Genomic DNA, 24988 nt, shown 5'->3' on the forward strand with positions numbered 1-24988 from the left:
CATCACTGAGGTCAGCAGCTCCTGTCACCTGCATCAGCAGAGCTGGTGAGCTCATTGATTGGCTGCAGCAGTAATGTGCATTGCACTTGTGATATCATTACTGCAGCCAAAACATAGAGACCAGCATAGCTGTGGAGGGCCAGCGCTGGACCAGGGGAGGGTGAGCACAATAGAAGATTGCGGTTTTACAATTATACAGTTATTTGGGCACCACTTTTGCAAAAGTGGAAAATCCTTTCATATTATTACTGTGTGTTTGTGGGGATCACCCTTAAAAATCCAGGACCACTGCCTCCGATATTTAATTTTAACAATATTTCCGAGAGCCTTGAGAAATGTTTTATATTAACTGAAATGTTGGAAGGACAATATAAAAGATTGACTGATTTTTTTTCCAGTTTTTGAGCCATTATTAAAGGAAATCTGTCAGCTGTTTTTTGCCATGTAATATGTAAGCAGCATGGTATAGGGACCGAGTATCTGATTCCAGCGATGTGTCACCTGCTGGGCTGCTTCTTGTCATTTTGATACACTTACTGCTTCCTCTGCTGCAGATCTAGCAGAGCTCTGAATGCTGAGCCCTGTATAACCCCGCCCACACCACTGATTGGCAGATTTCTGTGTACACTGTGCATTGAAATAAAGCTGTTAATCAGTGTTGGGGGCGGAGTTATACAGAACACTTGACTAGGAGGCACAAGGCCCCTAGTCCTGTAGTGATATCCTCCTGCTGGTAAAACACTGATTTTATTGACACAGTAGCACACAGCCTTGTAAGTGACACATCGCTGGAATCAGTCTCTCAGCCCCTACATTATTCTACTCTCAGAATACATTTAAAAAAACCTGCTGACAGATTACCTTTAAAAGTCATTATATTATCCTATATGGAGAATATTTATACCCCTCTTCACCCATTCCTATGCCACCTCTGACTGTGCCTAAGTGAGAGGAGACCATGACAGTGGTCAGCGTGAACTGGACTAAAAAGAGAAGGAGAACCGACAGAAGGATGGAGTGAATAATCCATCCTTGTACATGGATCCTGGGAGATCCATGTACATGGGTCCTGGGAGAGGATGCCCGGCAGTGCGACCCAGAGAGGTAATGGGCCCAGACGGGACAGAGAACGTGAGATGACATGAGTGCCCCGGGCGGCAGTTCCAGAGCATCAGAAACAGAGAAGATGAGTTCTGGCCATAATGGCAATATAGTTCCCTAGAGGGGAAAGAAGACACAGAACCGTGGGTTGAGAATAGGACTCTTGCTAACTTGGACTGTAGCACTGAGCCAGGTTGTGCTGAAGTAGAGAGGAACGGTGAAGACAGAGAACAAGAGAGAAGAGGAAGAGATTGAAACTATGTGGAAAATTCTCCATTTTATGAAGGAAATATTCATAACTTGTGTACCCCCATCTGCTGTATATAATCCCCAGCAACTTATCGTTTAGTAAAAAACGTACTTTTGACTGGTGGTCTTCCTCATTGATCTGTAAAGCATCTTGTCCTGGTCAACCAAAGTCATCGGTTATGTGGGGCATGCACGGGTGTAGCACCCCCATATCCCAAGTCCACACACCCAACAAAGGTCCCCCATTTTCATGTAACGCGCCGGGGCGTAAGAGATGAGCCCCTCGCCCACGGCTACTGCCCTGCGCCACGTCACACTGACACGCCATCTTGTAAAGGGGATAAAAGTTCCACATCAGACAAAAGTGCCCTGATCTGCCGATTGTTGCAGCCCCCAGCGGTCGGACACCCACCGATTAGCATACTGGACAATCCCTTAAAGCTATAATTTATTTCATAAGGAAGCAGTGGGATCTTGTTGGGCCCATCTGTCTCCAGGACCCAGGAGCATTTAATTTGGATGCAATTATACAAACAGAACAAGCCTTTATATGAAGCCAGAGGCATATGATAAGTCCCATGTAGATCTGTAGGTCCGCATTACTGCTATGCATACAATATGGAGTCGTTATAGGACCTAAGAGTCAGTCTTCACTGTTTTATTAACATTATCTGCATGAATCCGGAGGCGCAGTGCTGTAGTTCATACTCAAGTGTCAGGAATTGTAAAAGGACATAAAAAAATATCTATAAAAATGCCGAAGCCATACATTCATCTTCAATAGACCCAAATGTAATAAAGCACTCCATCATATACCTACTGCATAAAGCGTACTGTACCGAGTGATGATAAACCTGGCCGGCGTCCAGACCCCACAGCGGTCACCTTCCCAATCCAGGTTATTAATCCTCTTTCAGATTATAAAACAAGATAAACATCTTCGCGGTTGGGACATTTCAGAGAATGAAGCTGTAAGTAATTTCAGAGGATGGAAATCTAGGAGGACCATGTAGATGTAGATTTTTTTTTTTTGGGGGGGGGGTTCTAAAAACAGCGCCACTCCTGTAAGCAGTACAACCCCATTCTGTGACCGGGAATCTTTCAACAGGGTTTTTGCTACCTAATCTGAAAACAAAACCAAAAGCAGATACCAGTGATGTGTCACTTACTGATTTCTGCAGTTTTGCTATAATCACTGTTTTATCAGCAGGTGATTATTATTAAACCTGCTGCCATGTAGTCCTGCAGGCAACCCCTCCCCCACCACTGATTGGCAGCTTTCTGCCTATGCGCAGTGTTCACAAAAAGCTGCCAACCAGTGGTGGAGGAGGAGTTAATACAGAACTAGAAGATAGAATGGTGATTTTATAAAAACTACAGCAAGCAGCCCAGATACATATTTAAGCACCAACCTACGCAGCACGGCACACTATGACTATGTAAACTGTGCCTCCCTACCATCGGGATACCATACACTGGTATTCATGATTTTTATTGTATTAGTTTTTCGTGTTCTGAATACACTTCTTACATTTTTTTATTCAGTTTTTCTTTATTTACTGTATACAGGTTCATCTCACAAAATTTGAATATCATCAAAAAGTTAATATATTTCAGTTCTTCAATACAAAAAGTGAAACTCATATCTATATATATAATTGTCTAAGGGTTTTTCTGTCTGTCTGTCCCGCTTATTCATTCGCTGATTGGTCGAGGCCGCCTGGGCCTCGACCAATCAGCGACGGGCACAGTCGGAATCATCATTGTCCATATACTACGGGGACATGCATATTCTAGAATACCCGATGCATTAGAATCGGGCCACAATCTAGTATTATATAGAGTCATTACAAACAGAGTGATCTATTTCCAGTGTTTATTTCTGTTAATGTTGATGATTATGGCTTACAGCCAATGAAAACTCAAACGTCATTATCTCAGTAAATTAGAATAGCTTATAACATCAGCTTGAAAAATGATTTTGAAATCAGAAATGTTGGCCTACTGAAATGTATGTTCAGTAAATGCACTCAATACTTGGTCGGGTTTACTGAGATAATGACTTTTGGGTTTTCATTGGCTGTAAGCCATAATCATCAACATTAACAGAAACACTTGAAATAAATCACTCTGTTTGTAATGACTCTATATAATATATGAGTTGCACTTTTTGTATTGAAGAACTGAAATAAATTAACTTTTTGATGATATTCTAATTTTTTGAGATGCACCTGTATGTATTGTTACACTTATACACATATTGTACACTCTATGAAGCACCTAATGAACCGAAACTTCCAAATATTCTGGATATACTGTGTGGAGTTAATGCAATTGGATTACTAAATAACTAATTTTTTTGCTTCACATTACCCTTGGAGAGTCGACTCTTTCACATATTCATCAAACAATTTGCACCATAAAATCTGGAATAAAACCCTAGAAAATGTCACAAAATTTTATTTTACTAATTTTTAGTGTTATTACACCAGCTATGACTAATTTTTGTAAAGGGGGTTGACTTAGATCATAGTAAAGGGCCGTTTCCAAGCCAAATTCATCATGATGTACACTACGAAAGTGGCTCAGGTGCTCGTCAGATGCCTCTTAATGAATTTGGCACTTCTTACTCCAGCGAACTCTGCGCCAAGATGTACGTACTACAGTAAACGCCAGCCTTTATAAATCGAACACCCGTATCTTTTATAATGGATAAATTTGAGTGCCGCCTTTTTGGACATGTGGAGATTGTGGTCCAGTGAGTCCAGGCCTCGAAGGCTTGATCCGCATGGTTTAATACTTGGATCATTGCTGCCTTCACGTTTTTTCTTTTTTTTACATACTGTAGATAGGAAATAGTCATCTATTGTCCTAAAGATCTACGTCAATCTACTAAAATGCTTGTGCATGCCCTCCTCATCTCCCGCATTGACTACTGCAACATCCTTTTCTGCGGCCTCCCTGCTAACACCCTTGCACCTCTCCCGTCCATCCTTAACTCTGCTGCCCGACTAATTCATCTCTCTCCTCGCTACTCCTCCGCTTCCCCCTTTGCAAATCTCTTCACTGGCTCCCAGTCCCTCAGGGTATCCAGTTCAAATTACTAATACTGACCTACAAAGTCATCCATAACCTGTCTCCTCCATATATCTCTGATCTAATCTCCCAATATCTTCCCTCACGTAATCTCCGGTCCTCCCAAGACCTCCTTCTCTCCTCCACACTTATTCGCTCCTCACCCAACCGCCTCCAAGACTTCTCCCGAATATCCCCCATCCTCTGGAATTCTCTGCTCCAACACGTCCGACTATCAACTACATTCGGATCCTTCAGACGGAACCTCAAAACCCACCTCTTCAGGAAAGCCTACAGCCTGCACTGACCCCGCTGCCTCCTCACCACTACCGGAGCTACCACTTCACCAACACTGAAGCTCCCGCAACCCTCAACCTACTGTCTCCTTCCCCACCATCTTGTAGAATGTAAGTCCGCAAGGGCAGGGTCCTCGCCCCTCTGTATCAGTCTGTCATTGATAGTTTGCTTACTGTAAGTGATATCTGTAACTTGTATGTAACCCATTCTCATGTACAGCACCATGGAATCAATGCTGCTATATAAATAGAAAATAATAATAATAATAATAATAATAATAATAATAAAGATCCCAGTGATGAGTGAGCGTGCCTGGATGAGGTGTTATCCGCCTTGCTTGTGTACTAATCGAGTGTCTTCGTCGTGCTTGAATATTATGTTCTAGTCCCCGCGGCTGCATGTCTCATGGCTGATCGACAGACACAACACATGCAGGGATTCCCTGTCTGTTAGACAAGCCATGCATGTATTGCACCTGTCGAACAGCCGTGAGACATGCAGCCGCAGGGACTAGAACCTAATATTCGAGCACGCCGAATAACACGCTCATCACGAAAAAATACATTTCTAGATATTTAGATCCAATGAGAGCTCCAGAAATGTGTCCGCCGGCCATCTCCGCAGTATATTGTGTTGTTTCTGTCAGCATCAGCAAGAAAAATCACACCATTAGCTGTATTTAATTAAGCCCACAATGTGTTGACGAGCAGGTGAGACGAGACCATCTAGCGATACTAAGAAAAGCTGAACTGTCACCTTCCGCATGAGTCAGTCGCATTAATCTCACTCACCGAGCGCGTAAACAAATTGCTCATCCCGTAGATGACACATAACTGTAGGATTCCTGCCTGGTAAAGGACAAATATACTGCAACACTGAGGCTCGGTGGTGAAATCCATTGTGTAGTCTGATGGTGCACATACACATGGATGGACTGGCATCTTATCCATGAAAAATATAGTAATCCTCCGGCGATAACATCAGGTACGTTCCCTCTGGTTGTGGAGTGAATAGTGGCAGGCTTAAAGAACAAATTCCCCATATCAAGAATAATAATGAGGCCATTTTAATGAGTTGGTGGCACCATCACTCTTATAACCACCTTCTTCAGGACTAACAGAAATTGCTCCTCACCCCAAGCACAGCAGGTATGTGGCCTGCCCCTATAATATATATACGACCCTAGAGAAGGTGCTCACAAAGGAGTGATCATAGCGTAATCCGAGAAGAGAATATGGAAAACAAATGGCTCCATCTTCTCCATTCTGTGAGTCCATCAAAATCGAACTGCACTCTGATGTCATCCGACTGCAGTCCAATGTTTTCTAAGCACTCATTGATTTGTATGGCCCAGTGGGTTCTGAATATCGGATCAAACCTGGGCATGCAGCGATTTTGTGCTCGGCCCCATAGAAAACATTATGCCCCAAATACCCTTGACTGCACCTGCTGTAAGCCCAACACTAGCCCTATCCTTAGCTGAATTGGCCCTGCCTCCAAAAAGACATAGGTTAAGGACAAATCTGTGTGGCCATCAGTGTTCCAAGACTTCCAAGAAAGGGAATGTGGCATCAGAAAATGACCTACTGTAAAGGGCATGCACGAATTTCAAGTGTATATTAAATTATACCTTTTATATCTCCTATCTGTTGCTGCATTCCTGGGTAATTAGTATGCCTGTTCATAAGTGTTAAGTGCTCCAGGTGTGCAACAACAGATAGAAGATATAAAGGTGTCAGTGGATTTACCTTTTAAAGACCTGCCTGCCCATATATTCTGGATGAAGGGTTGCTCTTACTGACAGATTTCCTTTAAATCAGTTTTTTATCTTAAATGTATTTTTTAAACATTATTTTTTTTTTTTATTTTGCATCTCACAATATTTATTAAACATTTTTTGGGAAATCTTGAAATTCTCACACTATCCACTGGGGCTATTCTAGAGTCATATGCCCCGATTCATCGAAGTAATTTCGCCAGAATTCTGGCATAAGTGTCTTTAAAAAGTAGTAAAATCTTTGCAGAACATGGAGTTACCCAAAAATTTAGCGACTTCTGATGTTTTCATGCCACTTTCTCCCAGCTTTGTTAAAATCGGTGGAGCTGGGATGGGGGAATGGTTGGAGCATGATACCCACAGCTCGTCTAATTCATGACAATACCATATGCCACAAATCTTGCTCCAATCCCCGACTGGATTACGTTTTGTGGTAACACGTGTCAGACGCTCCTGATTAAGAGGATTTCTTAATGAAACAGGAGAGTGTGCAACTCTAAAAGGGAGCTGCTTATCAGAGGAGGGGGCGGAGTCGGACAATTGCCCACCAGACCACCAGTTCCGGCAGTGATAATGTCCAGTTGATAAAACTTTTGTTGTAAGTAAATCACAGCACACAGCCACAAAAGTGACACATAGTTGAAATCTGTGTTTCAGGCCCTATCTCCTGCTGTCTTCAGAGTACATAGCAAAAACGTGCTATTCCCTTTAATGAATCAGGAGAGTCGGACTCTGCCATTGCCTCCTCATCAAGATCAGGGAGAAAATAGCCGGTCTTGATGAACCCCAGTTCACTGTAGTTTATGTTATTTCAGGAAATCTACATGTACATTAGCAGCCACAGGAGGACTCTGGCCCTATCTTTTGTATTGAAGCATCTAATGAGTGTGTGCAAAGGTCATTGTGAAGGGAAGGGGAGCATTGTGATTGTGATTGGTGGATCCTGTGTTATCAGCTGTGTGTAGAGGTGTTACCTGTCATTGTAACCCTGCCTCTGATGATAATGAGTCTGAATCTAAAATAAACTCTGTGGCTAGTGTGAAAATTGAAAGATTTCTGAGATTTTTTTAAACAGATTGTGATTGTAAAAAACAATGTAAAAAAAAGTTAAACAGTGTAAAAAATAAAATAAAATATAATAATTCAAAAACCTAATGTAAACAATAGATCATTGTCTGATAATACATTCCCTTTAGGATAACCAAAATTGTATGCCTTTAGCTAAAATCGGCAGAGCATGGACGAGACAGGATCATGGCCTTGCCCGCCCTCCTAATTCATGAAAAGTTAGAACCCTTTAGCTACACCAGTAATGTACGCCAGTCACTGATTGGAGGACATCTCTGGCGGAGATGTACAGCACTTGGAAGATGCGCCTAAGTCATTAAACGGAGTGCCTCTCATAGTGCATTAGTCGCGGAGGCTGGCAGCTGACGTTGGCGTGCCTGTCACCGGCAGTTCATGGCAGCTACATCAACGCCGTCCATGGCTGGCAAGCCAGGATAGGGAACATTATCACTGGAAGAGGTCAGGATGAGGGACATCATTACTGGAAGGGATCCAGGATGAGGGACATTATACCAAGAAGGGGCCAAGGATGGGGGCCATTTTAGCAGAAGGTGGCCCAATATGGGGCACATTTATACAGGAAGGGGCCAGGATCAAACATTATTACAAGATGAGGAACATTATTTCATGGGGCTAAGAGTATAATGACGTTATAACATCCTATAATGATGAATGTCATTATAAGATGTATAATGCTACAAGGGCCCATACATCTGACCAACATACATTTTGCACCAGGGCACATCGGACTCTAGTTACCCTACTGGGATGGCCTCTATAGACATTGCATAGCTGTCCAGTGCCACTGAAATCAGCACGATCAGCTGACTTTAACCCAATGTGTATGGGGGTCTACAGTGACCCACCAAGGCCAATAAAGATCCTATTGGCTTTATTAGATGTACAGTGTCTCTATTCAATATAAAGAAAGCTTGGAGCTTTTTATAGCATGGATCCTATTCTTATTCACGCTCACAGAAATTTATCACCTTCATCCTTCCTTTTAAATGCAGGTTTCTGGAACAGGCAGTAAATAAGATTTACGATTTCCCAGCTTTGTTAATGAGGAGTGTGCATTAAATTGTGTTCAGCAGCACTAATGGAACTGCACCGACGGCCAATAGGTACTTAATGCTAATGAAAAACTGCCTAGAACATGTGATAGAACAAGGACAGCATAAAATGATATTTACCAGTTATTCATCACTTCATCCCCAAGGGAACTACCTACAAGTGATACGAATTTGCCAATCTGTTAGAGAGTCTCCGCATTCAGAATGGCTAGATTTGAGGCATGGAGTGATATTCATCTAAGGCTCTGTTCACATTGCTGTTATGGTTTATTTTTGTATTAGAGATTATGATGATGTCCTGAATTTATAGTATCAGATCTGAATGATTCCTGACAAGCCCCACTGACTTATTCAGGGGTCCATGGTGCCAAAAATAAGGTATAAATGGAGCGCCCCCACTGCCGCAGGGCCGAGGGGCACCCGGTACCGGGCCTCTCTGTCTCAGTTCTGGGGTTGTCACAGTGGCTAGACCCGGCCCGTGACCCTGCTGAGGGGCGTCCAATGAAGGTGGAGAGTGATGATGTTGTGGTGCGGTGCAGGTCGCAGTAAATAACAAGGACACCAGGTTGCAGTCTCTTTACCTCTTTACTGAAGGCTTCAGGATCCTCAGTCCGGAATACGGTTAACCGGGCTGCGGGAGTCCGGCCGGTCCAATGGCACCTCCAGAGTTCCCTTTGCAGGTGGAAATCTGTGCCTACCTTCTAGCGCTTGTGTGTTGTGGTCCTCCCCTGCTGTGCTTACGGGATAGTCCCCACAACTGTTGTGTCTGTTTCTGAAGTTCCCTCACAACTCGATTATGATGTTCTTCTTCGTCCCCCCAGATGATATGGCTAGGACGCACCCGTATGACGGGTAGGCTCGGAGCTCTTCCGGGACCCTAGTGTCGCCCCTCTCCAAATGTTGCCCCCTATGTCTTCTTAGGTGATTTGAGTGAGACAGCCCGCCTATAACTGACTGACCTGCCGTAGGTTTGAAGTAAGGCCTGGAGCTCAATACTTCCTCGGCGTTTCCGGCCACCGGCTACGCGCCTCAGTAGGATGTTGCCTCGTCTTACAGCACGACTCCTACTGGTAATTCTCCTTGTTGCCTTGATCTCGTTTCTCACTCAGCACAATAAACCTCGCTTCTTGTCCTTTCTTGGGGTACCGCCGCGATGAAGTGCAGGCGCGGTCCCGTAACGTTCCTTCTGTTCGCTAGGCCTCTGTCAGGTTCCCACCCCTGACAGGGACCCCCTGAATCTTCCCCTGCCACACCCTCTGCCACAGGATGTTGCCTGGTTCCAACCCAGTCAGCTTCTGACTAACTTCCTATCTAACCCCCAGTTTTACCAGATTGTGAGGAGTGGCCTAATACATAGCACCCTTAGCTCCCCCTGGAGGCCAGACTGTGAAGTGTATTGGTGTCTGTGATACCTGGTCAGGTGAACTCCTTCAGTACCATCAGACGTACCATAGCCCCCCTTAGCGGCGGAGCATCAGTACTGCAACGACCAGGACTCTGGGGCGCTGCACTCCCCCCCGGTTAAATCCAGTACTCCTGGACTGGGAAGAAAACAACAATACATGTCAGCAAAAAGACATACAATTTTGAAATGCAATAACAATAAGCAAATTTGAACAGAGCTTCCCTTTATGGGAGGTGAGGACACTTGAACGTTACAAACATGGTTAAATACTTTAAATAACATACTATAAATAACTTTTCTTACCCAACCGGGTATTCTACTAAGTGCAAATTTTTGAACAATAATTTAACGTTGCCTTTAAGGACGTACACACTGAATCCACGAAAGACCTTCTTATAAAACACTATAAGGCTAATCAACTTTTTCTTCATTTTCCATCCTTACATCTGCAGGACCGCCTGTCTATCTGCCCCAGGCCTACTGCCTCTCGCTCTGTTGCAGGACCGCCCCTTTCCGCACGGGCCTACTGCCTTTCTGCTACTATACACAGTATAGACCTTATCAACCTTCTCTCAGTTCAAGATCACTGAGCCATCTCTGTATGGCTCCTAGGTGGACTCACCGACTAACCCCATACGGGTTCACTTCCTGATCTCATTCTTCTAGCAACATCATTAAACATTTCTCACAATTAACTAGCTCACTACATATAACTTTTATATGTAAGCATTATTAAGACTTCCTTTTAAAGCATCATCATTCTTTAAGTGCTATTGATGAACGTTCCCTTTAAGAGGGGACCAAGTCTCTATGAGGTAGTGCAACTTCTCAAGTTGCAAGTCCGTATGCAGCAAGGACTCTGGTACTATTTCCAGGAACAGTTTCTTCGCAAAGAGTCCTTTTCTTTGTAAAACCAGTAGAGGGCACCTTTAAGAAGGTGCAAACTATTTACAATGAGTTTGTAATCATGCAGTGTTCATGATCCAGCAGTTCTTTTCAACAATGATAAGACGAGAAACAAAAGCAGAAGAAGGGATCCCGGGTAAACAAAGGGGTCCCTTTAAGGGTAACCCTGGTCGGTGTCTGGATTCGAAGGCTAACCCTAGCTGCGAGCTCAGTAGCCGTAACAAGGCGTACGGTGGCGATAGTAGCAAGATCTGTCAAGTCTGGTTCAATCATGGTCGAGGCAACAGGTGACGCCCCCGCAGGCCCACATCGTTGGACGTTCCGAGCGCACCATCCTTGTGCACTCCGATGGCGGGTGTAGGTCACCTGATCCCCCCTTTGCAATAGTGGGTCACCATATCGGTTGCGGAAAGGAGTCTTCACATTCGTGACTAGTAACAAAGACGTCAGTCGGTAGTCCCGGTTCCTGTATGGAGCCCCAACACCGCTTTGGGTGAAAGGCCAGCACAGTTCCCCGCTTTACCACGTCTTTCCTGCCGTGCGCAGGCTTTGGGTGTTTCACTTTTGGCGCGTCAGTTTGTTCTGTCTTTTTTCGGTTTTCCCAGTGTAAGATAAGGCATTGTTCATATTGTTCCCAAGTGAGCACAGCGAGGGTGAGGCCTTCCTCCTGTGCTCTATCTGGCCCGATCCAGGGGGTGTCCCACTGGAGGATCACCCCGTCTGAGCTCACGTCTAGGGGTTCCCCCATCTTGGTCGGTAGTGGAGGCACCAGTTTCCCCATCGTGTCTGGAGTCAGCACCACCCGCTCCACTGAGAGGAAACGGTTATTGTCGGGGTGAGGAGCGGTCGCGGGAGCGGGACCGGTCGGGGAAGCAGGATCGGTCGGGGGAACAGGATCGGCCGGGGGAGTAGGGGTGCCTTCCATACCTGCGCCTGATGTGATTCCACCGATGTTGATCTGTTCCGTTGACAAGGACACTGGAGTAGGCCGCAGCCCGGACCGCGGCTCCTCCAAGGCGGCCTCCCGATGTGGCTCCGCTCGCCATAGCTCGGGATAGGCGGGCTCGGATCCTCCGCCGGCGGCTCCAAGAAGTTCAGATCCTTCAGCTGCGGTGGATGCGGATTCGCCTCTGGTGGGTGAGGGCAAGCCGGGATCACTTCGCCGTCGCTCGGGCACTTGCTGATCATCATCGCTGTCCGGCATTCGGCGGCAACGCATGCACCTGGCTCTGCCATTTCTCCAAGGTCGAGCTCCCTCTCCAACTCGTTCCCGCCGTTGCAAATCAGGGGGCGGTTCTCCTCTGCTGCTGGGCAGGTCGTCATCTCGCAGCAGAAGTCGGAGGGGGTGGTCGCTACTTTTGGCGCCGCTTTGGTAGTCTCCTCCCATGGCACGCCCTTCTTTTTCCTCTGCGCTCCCTGTGGCGCTGCAATGGCGGCGGCTTTTGGCGGGAACTTTTGGCGGCAAGTGGCAACACACAGCCTTTGCAATAAGTCACAGTCCAAGTACAATAAATCACAGTTCCAAGGCACACATGACCTGATTCTTCAGGCTTAAGTAGATCCTGTTCGTGACGCCAAGTTGGAGCGCCACCACTGCCGCAGGGCCGAGGGGCACCCGGTACCGGGCCTCTAAGTCTCTGTTCTGGGGTTGTCACGGTGGCTAGACCCAGCCCGTGACCCTGCTGAGGGGCATCCAATGAAGGTGGAGAGTGATGATGTTGTGGTGCGGTGAAGGTCGCAGTAAATAACGAGGACACCAGGTTGCAGTCTCTTTACCTCTTTACTGAAGGCTTCAGGATCCTCAGTCCGGAATACGGTTAATCGGGCTGTGGGAGTCCGGCCGGTCCGATGGCACCTCCAGAGTTCCCTTTGCAGGTGGAAATCTGTGCCTACCTTCTAGCGCTTGTGTGTTGTGGTCCTCCCCTGCTGTGCTTACGGGATAGTCCCCACAACTGTTGTGTCTGTTTCTGAAGTTCCCTCACAACTCGATTATGATGTTCATCTTCGTCCCCCCAGATGATATGGCTAGGACGCACCTGTATGACGGGTAGGCTCGGAGCTCTTCCGGGACCCTAGTGTCGCCCCTCTCCAAATGTTGCCCCCTATGTCTTCTTAGGTGATTTGAGTGAGACAGCCCGCCTATAACTGACTGTCCTGCTGTAGGTTTGAAGTATGGCCTGGAGCTCAATACTTCCTCGGCGTTTCCAGCCACCGGCTACGCGCCTCAGTAGGATGTTGCCTCGTCTTACAGCACGACTCCTACTGGTAATTCTCCTTGTTGCATTGATCTCGTTTCTCACTCAGCACAATAAACCTCGCTTCTTGTCCTTTCTTGGGGTACCACCGCGATGAAGTGCAGGCGCGGTCCCGTAACGTTCCTTCTGTTCGCTAGGCCTCTGTCAGGATCCCACCCCTGACAGGGACCCCCCTGAATCTTCCCCTGCAACACCCTCTGCCACAGGATGTTGCCTGGTTCCAACCCAGTCAGCTTCTGACTAACTTCCTATCTAACCCCCAGTTTTACCAGATTGTGAGGAGTGGCCTAATACATAGCACCCTTAGCTCCCCCTGGAGGCCAGACTGTGAAGTGTATTGGTGTCTGTGATACCTGGTCAGGTGAACTCCTTCAGTGCCATCAGACGTACCATAGCCCCCCTTAGCGGCGGAGCATCAGTACTGCAACGACCAGGACTCTGGGGCGCTGCATAAACACTTGGAGTATCTGGTAACAACATATCACAGCCTGTATTAAAACTATACATTTTATTGGGTATTATTTAAAATATATCAAATCCAGTCTGATCACTGATGGTCTTGCCCCATAGTGTGACCGGATAACTGGTCTCCCTTTCCAGATATTACACCTCTATCAGTCCTCCATAGTAATATGTCCCCTTGTAATAAGAAGCAGTGATATCCCCGCAGAGCCCTTGCAGTATTTGCCATTAATGAGGAGAGACTGCCATCTGCTGGCCAGGTAAATTCAAGCGGTACTAAATTGTGCTGGAAGCTTTACAGGGGGAGCAAATTTGTGTGCTGGACCTGATCAGGTGACCCACAGGAAGGACTTCCTTGATATAAAAGCACTGCATGCCAAACCGCAAACGGATTTGGTGCAAGAGAGGAGAGTAGAGCAGACACGCTCCAGGGATGCCGCTGATGCCAGCGCAACAGGCCTCCGTGGAAAGTCTACGCCTTCAAGGTGTCGGTCACCGCCTGACAAGGCCCAGATTCCACTCAAGGGGACTCCGAGTTCCACCTGCACTAGTCAAGACCAGGATTTGTGCCCTAGTGCAAGGGACCAGACATCACCCGTCAAGAGCTGAGGCCTAGTCCACTCCATTCCAATCCTAAGAGACTTCCGTCGACAGTGAAACTGAGAAGATCCATGAGGAGCCTGAACTGTGACTGTGGAGAGACAGTGTGTGTGATCAGGGCCGTTAATTCCAGCTATCCTCTACGGTACCGGGGTCGACTGAGGTTAGAGTTACAGGTTGGTAGGGGGCCAGTTGGTGTGTGAAGCTCAACAGGCTTTGATAGACTACGTCAAAGAGAGACTTGTGGCCTAGTGGGAATACCCGGTGACCCCCGCTGGTGCCAGATTTGCAGAGAGAGAAATTACATTGGGGCTCCCACGACTGGGTGCACCACCTTTGTGCAAGAAACATTAAAGTTAGATATAGAGAAAGACTATTCTTTTTTCAAAATGTATTGTTATCTTTGCTTGAATGTTGACCTGCCTAGTTACTAACACTAATTGTTTAGAGTTACTTTAAATCACTGTATATAAATAACTATCCCTGACTGGTTCCGCCTTGTGTTCTCTGTGCATTGCATTCAGACACCAGCATTACATTTGGTGTAGTCGTCAGGATGCAACATTCAGACATGGAGATGGTGGACCAGTTCTGTTCAAGCCCGCCAAGGGACATATACCCTTGGGGCTATGCTCAGCAATCTTCCCAAGTTCACGGAGAGCACCGGGTTGCTGTGGGACTGGGTAGAGAGGCTGAGAAGCATGCTGTGCATGTATCTCCTGAACCTTTCTGCTCAGGCCAAGTTAGCCCTCCTTACCCTTGACAGGGAGGCCCGCAGACAGTTATGTACGCCCACCTAGGGACCGTGACACTGTAGATAAGGTGATAAGAATCTTGGAAGAAATGCACAGTGACACCATGGATCTAGTGCGCCTCCACATGTGGTTGTTTCAGCGAGTCCAAGGGGAGAGTGAAATCATAGCTCAGGATGTTAATGCATTGTAGGATGTGATGGCCCATATCACAAGAAAACCCAAGACGGGCACCGAGGACTGGGTCCATAGGACAAAGCACTGCAGGATCAACTAGTTGCTGGAATGAGGGATCCCTCCCTGAGATAGGTCTTAATGGAGCAACTACGCTTGAATCCAGATTGGGGCTTCCTTGAGGTCGGGGCCGAAGATAAAGTCCTGGAGAGAGAGAGGCCCCTGTCCTGACCGACGCGGTCCGGAGTCATGAAATGGTCACCCCCAAGTCAACCTATACTGAGCCAGACTGGGTACAAGAAATACGTCAACAGATCCTGGACATTTGAGGTGAACAGTGCAGTATCAAGGGGGCCCCTGACGTCTTCCCTCTGGCTGATCATATGACCTCACAGAGTTCTCCTCGAGGCAAGTTGGACAGATTAAACAGTTATTGCAGCAATATCAGGGAGTGGTTGATTGACATGAACATGATTTTGGGTGCACCCAGGCTATTCAACATGAGATCCTTACAGGAACTACGGCTGCAATTTGAGGCAGATATCAGCAGATCCTCACTCAGATGTACCTGGAGGTGACAGAACTGCTGGACCACATGCTGCGCAACAGCGTGATTTGCAACTACCAGAGTCCTTGAGCGGTGCCCATCATGTTAGTTTGGAAAAAGCATGGCACCTTGAGGTTCTATGTAGTGTGAGGGATTGACTCACTTAGCTGCTTCCCAAGCTAGACAAAGGAACGCTTCTTGTGGTAAATCACCTTCTGGTTTATTGTGGAACAGCACAAGCCATAACAGGCTTCAGCAAAGTAAACAGAACCTTTCTGACATAACAGCAAAACAAAAAGATAACGTATAGCAAAGTCCATTTGTCTGAGGGATTCGCCCTCTCAGACCACCATGTGTCTTCAGCTCCACCTAGAGCCACCATTTGGAGTCTTTTCCACTCCAAATCACAGCACACCGACTGTTTCTCAAGTCCAGCTATTCAAACCCAGACCATGTGACTGATCACATGACTGTGACATCACACCGGTTTTGTCAGCACACAGCTGTGCCGACTGCAGGTGGAGATAAGGTGGACATCTTCCACCAACTCTGTAGATGTCCACATAAAACCAGCCCATGTACGCAACTATAATTTAACCCTCACAACACGTAGTGTGCTGGAGTAAAATACTCTAGTTTCACATCACTGAAGTCTGACGTCATTATGTGCAGTGACACATATCTCCCCTCATATACCGTGCCAGTGACCTGTCACAGTAGACTACCAAAGACTAAACGCATGCACTGTATGGGACTCCTATCCCTTGCCCAGAATAAAGTGACCCTATCTGCATTGGGAAAAGCTAAATATTTCTCCTCCCTTGACTTGGCTAGTGGCTAATTGCAAGTTCTAGTGACTCATAAAGATTGCCTGAGGACAGTCTTTGCTCTTCCTATGGGTCTGTTCGAGTTAATCTGGATGCCTTTCGGTCTAATGAATGCACCAGGAACGTTCCAGTGTTTGATGGAAAGATGCTTGGAAGATCTGAAATTCGAAGCCACTTTGATATATCTAGACGACATAATAATTTATTCCACCACGTTTGAAGATCACCTTAACCGGCTGGAGCAAGTATTGGAGTGTCTTCAAAGACATGGGTTAAAAGTTAAGCACAGAAAGTGTCACCTGCTCATGTGGGAAATTGAATACATGGGACACACTGTGTCTAGTGCAGGAGTTTACCCCACCACGGAGAAAGTGGCTGCAGTGCAAAAGTTGACTTCGCCGACCAACCTGAGAGAATTAAGAGGATTTCTAGGGCTAGCCGGATGCTACTGCAGGTTCATAAAATACTTTGCTAAGGTTGTGGTACCACTCAATGAGCTGTTGCGGGGAACAGCCAGAGGAGCCAAGCGTCAACCTATCCAGTGAGGTCCACAACAACACATTTCAGGCACTGATGATGGTGCTGACCGATGTCCTGGTCATGGCATACACTGACTTCTCACAGCCCTTCATGCTGTACACTGATGGGAGCCTGTATAGATAGTGGCTCAGGTACAAGAAGGAAAAGAGAGGATGATCGCGTATGTCAGCATGTCACTGAGAGACACAGAAACTAATGCAGACTATTGCAGTTCGTTCAAACTGGAGTTGCTTGTGCTTGTATGGGCCATGACAGAGAAATTTACCCAGTACTTGACGGGGTCAGAAATACATGTGCAGACAGACAACAACCCCTTGGCCCACCTAGAGAATGCGAAGCTCGGTACACTAGAACAGCGGTGGGTTGCAAGTATGTCCAAATATCAGTATAGGATCTCCTATTGGTCTAAGTCCCAAAACACTCATACAGATGCCTTGTCCCAAGTCACCCAGGCCAAAGAAAGACATAAGTGAAGAGCTTGAATGTGATGAGATTCCGAATTTTAGGCAGTTTGCTGCAGCTGTAGTAACTGCCCATGAGTCTAGAGAAGGTTCCAGATACACCCAGATCCTGGGTTCTTCCAGAGATGAATGGATACACTTGCAGCAGTCTGACCCAAAGCTACCAAAGCTGAGGAAATGGGTTGTTCTGAAGTAAAGGCTGGATCAGGAGACTAGGACCGCTTCACCCCCAAGTACCCTACAGATCTTGGGACAGTAAGAAAGGCTCTTTCTGAAAAATGGCCTGCTATGTCAAAGGATTCAACTTATTTAATAGTTTGACGTCACTTGTCAGGTAGTGTCCCTAGAAGCACAGGTATTACAGCTGGCTAAAGAAACCCATGAGAGGGGTGCCTTTTGGTGGTTGCAATGACTGGTATACTGGCCTCAACTGCGAAACAAGGTTGAAGGTGTTTGCCAAAGATGTTGCTGGTGTGAGATGAACAAACCCCTGGTACAGAGCTCCTATTCAGGCTATCCTGTTGTGAAATTGGATTTTGGGCTCCCCCGGTGGCCACTGGTGGAATTGAACTGGTGTGCATCATCCTCTCTGTTCACCTGTTTCCATCAGGATGTGGGAGTCGCTATTTAGCCTTGCTCCTCTGTCACTTCCATGCCGGTCAACATTGTAATCAGAAGCCTTTCTGTGCATGTTCCTGCTGCTAGACAACTCCCAGCTAAGTTGGACTTTAGTCCTTGTTTGTTTTTGCATTTTGTTCCAGTTCACAGCTGTAGTTTCGTTTCTGTGTCTGGAAAGCTCTTGTGATCTGAAATTGCCACTCTGATGTTATGAGTTAATACTAGAGTCTTAAAGTAATTTCTGGATGGTGTTTTGATAGGGTTTTCAGCTGACCATGAAAGTGTCCTTTCGGTCTTCCTGCTATCTAGTAAGCGGACCTCAATTTTGCTAAACCTATTTTCATACTACGTTTGTCATTTCATCTAAAATCACCGCCAATATTTGTGGGGGCCTCTGTCTGCCTTTCGGGGAAATTTCTCTAGAGGTGAGCCAGGACTATATTTTTCCTCTGCCAGGATTAGTTAGTCCTCCGGCCGGCGCTGGGCGTCTAGGGATAAAACGCAGGCTACGCTACCCGGCTACTGTTAGTTGTGCGGCAGGTTTAGTTCATGGTCAGTTTAGTTTCCATCCTTCCAAGAGCTAGTTCTTATGTTTGCTGGGCTATGTTCTCTTGCCATTGAGAACCATAACAGTATCCTGCGTTGCTCAATGTGGATGCGTTTTTTCTGGCCTTGGGGTTGCTTTATGAGGAACCTCAGTTAGAACTTCAGGCGGAAAAGGCCTTGATGTCCCTATCTCAGGGGCAAGACGAAGCTGAAATATACTGCCAGAAATTCCGTAAATGGGCTGTGCTTACTCAGTGGAATGAGTGCGCCCTGGCGGCGAATTTCAGAGAGGGTCTCTCTGATGCCATTAAGGATGTTATGGTGGGGTTCCCTGTGCCTGCGGGTCTGAATGAGTCCATGACAATGGCTATCCAGATCGATAGGCGTCTGCGGGAGCGCAAACCTGTGCACCATTTGGCGGTGTCTACTGAGAAGACGCCAGAGAATATGCAATGTGATAGAATTCTGTCCAGAAGTGAACGGCAGAATTTTAGACGAAAAAATGGGTTGTGCTTCTATTGCGGTGATTCAACTCATGTTATATCAGCATGCTCTAAGCGTACTAAGAAGCTTGATAAGTCTGTTTCAATTGGCACTTTACAGTCTAAGTTTATTCTATCTGTGACCCTGATTTGTTCTTTATCATCTATTACCGCGGATGCCTATGTCGACTCTGGCGCCGCTTTGAGTCTTATGGATTGGTCCTTTGCCAAACGCTGTGGGTATGATTTGGAGCCTCTTGAAACTCCTATACCCCTGAAGGGGATTGACTCCACCCCATTGGCTAGCAATAAACCACAATACTGGACACAAGTAACTATGCGGATTAATCCGGATCACCAGGAGATTATTCGCTTTCTTGTGCTGTATAACCTACATGATGTGTTGGTGCTTGGATTGCCATGGCTGCAATCTCATAACCCAGTCCTTGACTGGAAAGCTATGTCTGTGTTAAGCTGGGGATGTAAGGGGACGCATGGGGACGTACCTGTGGTTTCCATTTCATCATCTATTCCCTCTGAGATTCCTGAATTCTTGACTGAATATCGTGACGTTTTTGAAGAACCTAAGCTTGGTTCATTACCTCCGCACCGGGAGTGTGATTGTGCCATAGATTTGATTCCGGGTAGTAAATACCCTAAGGGTCGTTTATTTAATCTGTCTGTGCCTGAACATGCGGCTATGCGAGAATATATAAAGGAGTCCTTGGAAAAGGGACATATTCGTCCTTCGTCATCTCCCTTAGGAGCCGGTTTTTTCTTTGTGGCTAAGAAAGATGGCTCTTTGAGGCCGTGCATTGATTATCGGCTTTTGAATAAAATCACGGTTAAATATCAATATCCGTTGCCACTGCTGACTGATTTGTTTGCTCGCATAAAGGGGGCCAAGTGGTTCTCTAAGATAGATCTCCGTGGGGCGTATAATTTGGTGCGAATTAAGCAGGGGGATGAGTGGAAAACCGCATTTAATACGCCCGAGGGCCACTTTGAGTATTTGGTGATGCCTTTTGGTCTTTCAAATGCCCCTTCAGTCTTTCAGTCCTTTATGCATGACATTTTCCGTGATTATTTGGATAAATTTATGATTGTGTATCTGGATGATATTTTGATTTTTTCGGATGACTGGGACTCTCATGTCCAGCAGGTCAGGAGGGTTTTTCAGGTTTTGCGGTCTAATTCTTTGTGTGTGAAGGGTTCTAAGTGCGTTTTTGGGGTTCAAAAGATTTCCTTTTTGGGATATATTTTTTCCCCCTCTTCCATCGAGATGGATCCTGTCAAGGTTCAGGCTATTTGTGATTGGACGCAACCCTCTTCTCTTAAGAGTCTTCAGAAATTTTTGGGCTTTGCTAACTTTTATCGTCGATTTATTGCTGGTTTTTCTGATGTTGTTAAACCATTGACTGATTTGACTAAGAAGGGTGCTGATGTTGCTGATTGGTCCCCTGCTGCTGTGGAGGCCTTTCGGGAGCTTAAGCGCCGCTTTTCTTCCGCCCCTGTGTTGCGTCAGCCTGATGTTGCTCTTCCTTTTCAGGTTGAGGTCGACGCTTCTGAAATCGGAGCTGGGGCGGTTTTGTCGCAGAGAAGTTCCGATTGCTCCGTGATGAGACCTTGTGCTTTTTTCTCGCGTAAATTTTCGCCCGCCGAGCGGAATTATGATATTGGGAATCGGGAGCTTTTGGCCATGAAGTGGGCTTTTGAGGAATGGCGTCATTGGCTTGAGGGGGCTAGACATCAGGTGGTGGTATTGACTGACCACAAAAATCTGATTTATCTTGAGTCCGCCAGACGCCTGAATCCTAGACAGGCGCGCTGGTCGTTGTTTTTCTCTCGGTTTAATTTTGTGGTGTCCTACCTGCCGGGTTCTAAGAATGTTAAGGCGGATGCCCTTTCTAGGAGTTTTGAGCCTGACTCCCCTGGTAATTCTGAACCTACAGGTATCCTTAAGGATGGAGTGATATTGTCTGCCGTTTCTCCAGACCTGCGGCGGGCCTTGCAGGAGTTTCAGGCGGATAGACCTGATCGTTGCCCACCTGGTAGACTGTTTGTTCCTGATGATTGGACCAGTAAAGTCATTTCTGAGGTTCATTCTTCTGCGTTGGCAGGTCATCCTGGAATCTTTGGTACCAGGGATTTGGTGGCAAGGTCCTTCTGGTGGCCTTCCCTGTCTCGAGATGTGCGAGGCTTCGTGCAGTCTTGTGACGTTTGTGCTCGGGCCAAGCCTTGTTGTTCTCGGGCTAGTGGATTGTTGTTGCCCTTGCCTATCCCGAAGAGGCCCTGGATGCACATCTCGATGGATTTTATTTCGGATCTTCCTGTTTCTCAGAAGATGTCTGTCATCTGGGTGGTGTGTGATCGTTTCTCTAAAATGGTCCATTTGGTTCCCCTGCCTAAGTTGCCTTCTTCTTCCGAGTTGGTTCCTCTGTTTTTTCAAAATGTGGTCCGTTTGCATGGTATTCCGGAGAATATCGTTTCTGACAGAGGTACCCAATTCGTGTCTAGATTTTGGCGAGCATTCTGTGCTAGGATGGGCATAGATTTGTCTTTCTCGTCTGCTTTCCATCCTCAGACTAATGGCCAGACCGAGCGGACGAATCAGACCTTGGAGACATATTTGAGGTGTTTTGTGTCTGCAGATCAGGATGATTGGGTTGCTTTTTTGCCTTTAGCGGAGTTTGCCCTCAATAATCGGGCCAGCTCTGCCACCTTGGTGTCTCCCTTTTTCTGTAATTCGGGGTTTCATCCTCGATTTTCTTCTGGTCAGGTGGAATCTTCGGATTGTCCTGGAGTGGATGCTGTGGTGGAGAGGTTGCATCAGATTTGGGGGCAGGTAGTGGACAATTTGAAGTTGTCCCAGGAGAAGACTCAGCTTTTTGCCAACCGCCGGCGTCGGGTTGGTCCTCGGCTTTGTGTTGGGGACTTGGTGTGGTTGTCTTCTCGTTTCGTCCCTATGAGGGTTTCTTCTCCCAAGTTTAAGCCTCGGTTCATCGGCCCGTACAAGATATTGGAGATTCTTAACCCTGTGTCCTTCCGTTTGGACCTCCCTGCATCTTTTTCTATTCATAATGTTTTTCATCGGTCATTATTGCGCAGGTATGAGGTACCGGTTGTGCCTTCCGTTGAGCCTCCTGCTCCGGTGTTGGTTGAGGGCGAGTTGGAGTACGTTGTGGAAAAAATCTTGGACTCCCGTGTTTCCAGACGGAAACTCCAGTATCTGGTCAAATGGAAGGGATACGGTCAGGAGGATAATTCTTGGGTGACTGCCTCTGATGTTCATGCCTCCGATTTGGTCCGTGCCTTTCATAGGGCTCATCCTGATCGCCCTGGTGGTTCTGGTGAGGGTTCGGTGCCCCCTCCTTGAGGGGGGGGTACTGTTGTGAAATTGGATTTTGGGCTCCCCCGGTGGCCACTGGTGGAATTGAACTGGTGTGCATCATCCTCTCTGTTCACCTGTTTCCATCAGGATGTGGGAGTCGCTATTTAGCCTTGCTCCTCTGTCACTTCCATGCCGGTCAACATTGTAATCAGAAGCCTTTCTGTGCATGTTCCTGCTGCTAGACAACTCCCAGCTAAGTTGGACTTTAGTCCTTGTTTGTTTTTGCATTTTGTTCCAGTTCACAGCTGTAGTTTCGTTTCTGTGTCTGGAAAGCTCTTGTGATCTGAAATTGCCACTCTGATGTTATGAGTTAATACTAGAGTCTTAAAGTAATTTCTGGATGGTGTTTTGATAGGGTTTTCAGCTGACCATGAAAGTGTCCTTTCGGTCTTCCTGCTATCTAGTAAGCGGACCTCAATTTTGCTAAACCTATTTTCATACTACGTTTGTCATTTCATCTAAAATCACCGCCAATATTTGTGGGGGCCTCTGTCTGCCTTTCGGGGAAATTTCTCTAGAGGTGAGCCAGGACTATATTTTTCCTCTGCCAGGATTAGTTAGTCCTCCGGCCGGCGCTGGGCGTCTAGGGATAAAACGCAGGCTACGCTACCCGGCTACTGTTAGTTGTGCGGCAGGTTTAGTTCATGGTCAGTTTAGTTTCCATCCTTCCAAGAGCTAGTTCTTATGTTTGCTGGGCTATGTTCTCTTGCCATTGAGAACCATAACACTATCCGAACCTCTGTGCCCTTGGAGCGTCTGATGATCGAGTGTCTGATGATCGGAACTTCACACAGTGGCTATAGGTACTGCGTGGTGATGACTGATCAGTTCACCAAGTTTGCGGTGGTGACCCTCCACTCGGGATGAAATGGCCGAAGTTGCAGCCAGCACCATCCGTCAGGACTTCATCCGCATATATGGATGCTCAAAGCGAATTCACTCCAACCAAGAGTGAGTGATAAATGAGCTGTATCGTACCTACGGAATTGATAAATCGCGAACCATGCCGTATCATCCACAAGAGAACAGAGCCTGTGAATGCTTCAACCGGCCCCCTCCCAACCTGTAACCCTAATCCCAGTTGACCCCGCCGAAATCATTAGAGGATAGCTGGAAGTGACGGCCCTGGTCACATGCAATGTCTCTCCTCAGTCGCAGGCGTGTCCCGCCAGTTGCAGTCTCCTCATGGATCTTCTCGGCTTGACCATCGACGGAAATCTCTTAGGATTGAAACGGAGTGGACTAGGTCTCAGCTCTTGATGGGCGACGTTTAGTCTCTTAAGCTTTACTGGACACAAATCCGTGAAGTGCTGCCAGAGTTTGGGTGGAAGAGTAAAATCCTAAGAATCACCTAATAATAAGGAACTAGACAATATGCAGAATTTCTAACTCAAATGAACTGTGATCAGGAACATAGACAGGTGGGTGTAAAAAAAACCCCAACAAGATCAAAATGACTTCCCATGGTCAGCTTCGTACAGGCCACTCTATTTAGCAAAAGTTTAAGGAGCTACCTGGTTTTCACCCATTAAACCCTCTACAGTGATCTGTTTTTTTTTGTTGAGGCTCCCTGCACAGTAGTCTCTGATCACTGGAGCGAACAGAGGGGAAATCAAACCAGAGAATAAATAATAAGAGCAAAATTGAAACCAAAAATGGAGTCAGGAACAGCAAGGTCACTATCCTAGAGGTAAAGCAGACAATGCAAAATAGGTATCCATTGGTTAATTCAGAGGAATGGAGCGCAACGGTGCACTTGGCTTCCCAGCTAGACCAACAAGTGGTATTCTGGCCCATAGGGGAAAAGGTGAATCCCAAGTGGGCCCCGGCTGCCGACATGAGCAGTGGTTGGGATGAGTCTCAAATGTTCCGGTTGGCCAGAATCGCCACCTATTGGTCTACCTGGGCAGTCAGGGCACCATCTAGCATCTTTGTCGACAGTACAGACTAAAGCAGCAGTGCGTGGACGGTAAAGTTCTGACAATTGCCAGCTAATAACATAATGCTAGTACCAGCACTATCTGAATGCCAGAGGCTTCTTTAAATCAGAGAGTAAAAAATTTCCTTGGCAGGGGATGCGCGAGCATTTCCTCCATACATAAGACCAGGTAGAGTGGATGGGACTTGTGAGAGAAATTAGGATAATGTGAAAGTATGAACATACTATTGTTCTTGACATACTCTATTTTTCCTTCTATTCTGTCTCTGTCTGTTCTATTTTGGAATTTCCTAATTCTGAGCTTTGGGACTTGTGATCGTCACTAATACCTGCAAATGCCACTGAGATAAGCAGAATAAGGTTAGCAATAAGTTTTCAGGGAGCGGTTTTGGGCATCTTTTAAATCATGAGGTTTATCTGATATATGAGCAACAATGTAGCAG

The 24988-nt window shown here is 46.5% G+C and overlaps 1 protein-coding gene across 1 annotated transcript in view; it reads right to left on the reverse strand.

Moving 5' to 3' along the window:
- Positions 1–24988, reverse strand: part of LAPTM4B (lysosomal protein transmembrane 4 beta) — a 117535-nt gene that overhangs the window by 56198 nt on the left and 36349 nt on the right. The gene's annotated exons all lie outside the window — the stretch shown is intronic.

Source organism: Ranitomeya variabilis, chromosome 6, assembly GCF_051348905.1.
Source record: "Ranitomeya variabilis isolate aRanVar5 chromosome 6, aRanVar5.hap1, whole genome shotgun sequence".
Classification (NCBI taxonomy): Eukaryota; Metazoa; Chordata; class Amphibia; order Anura; family Dendrobatidae; genus Ranitomeya; species Ranitomeya variabilis.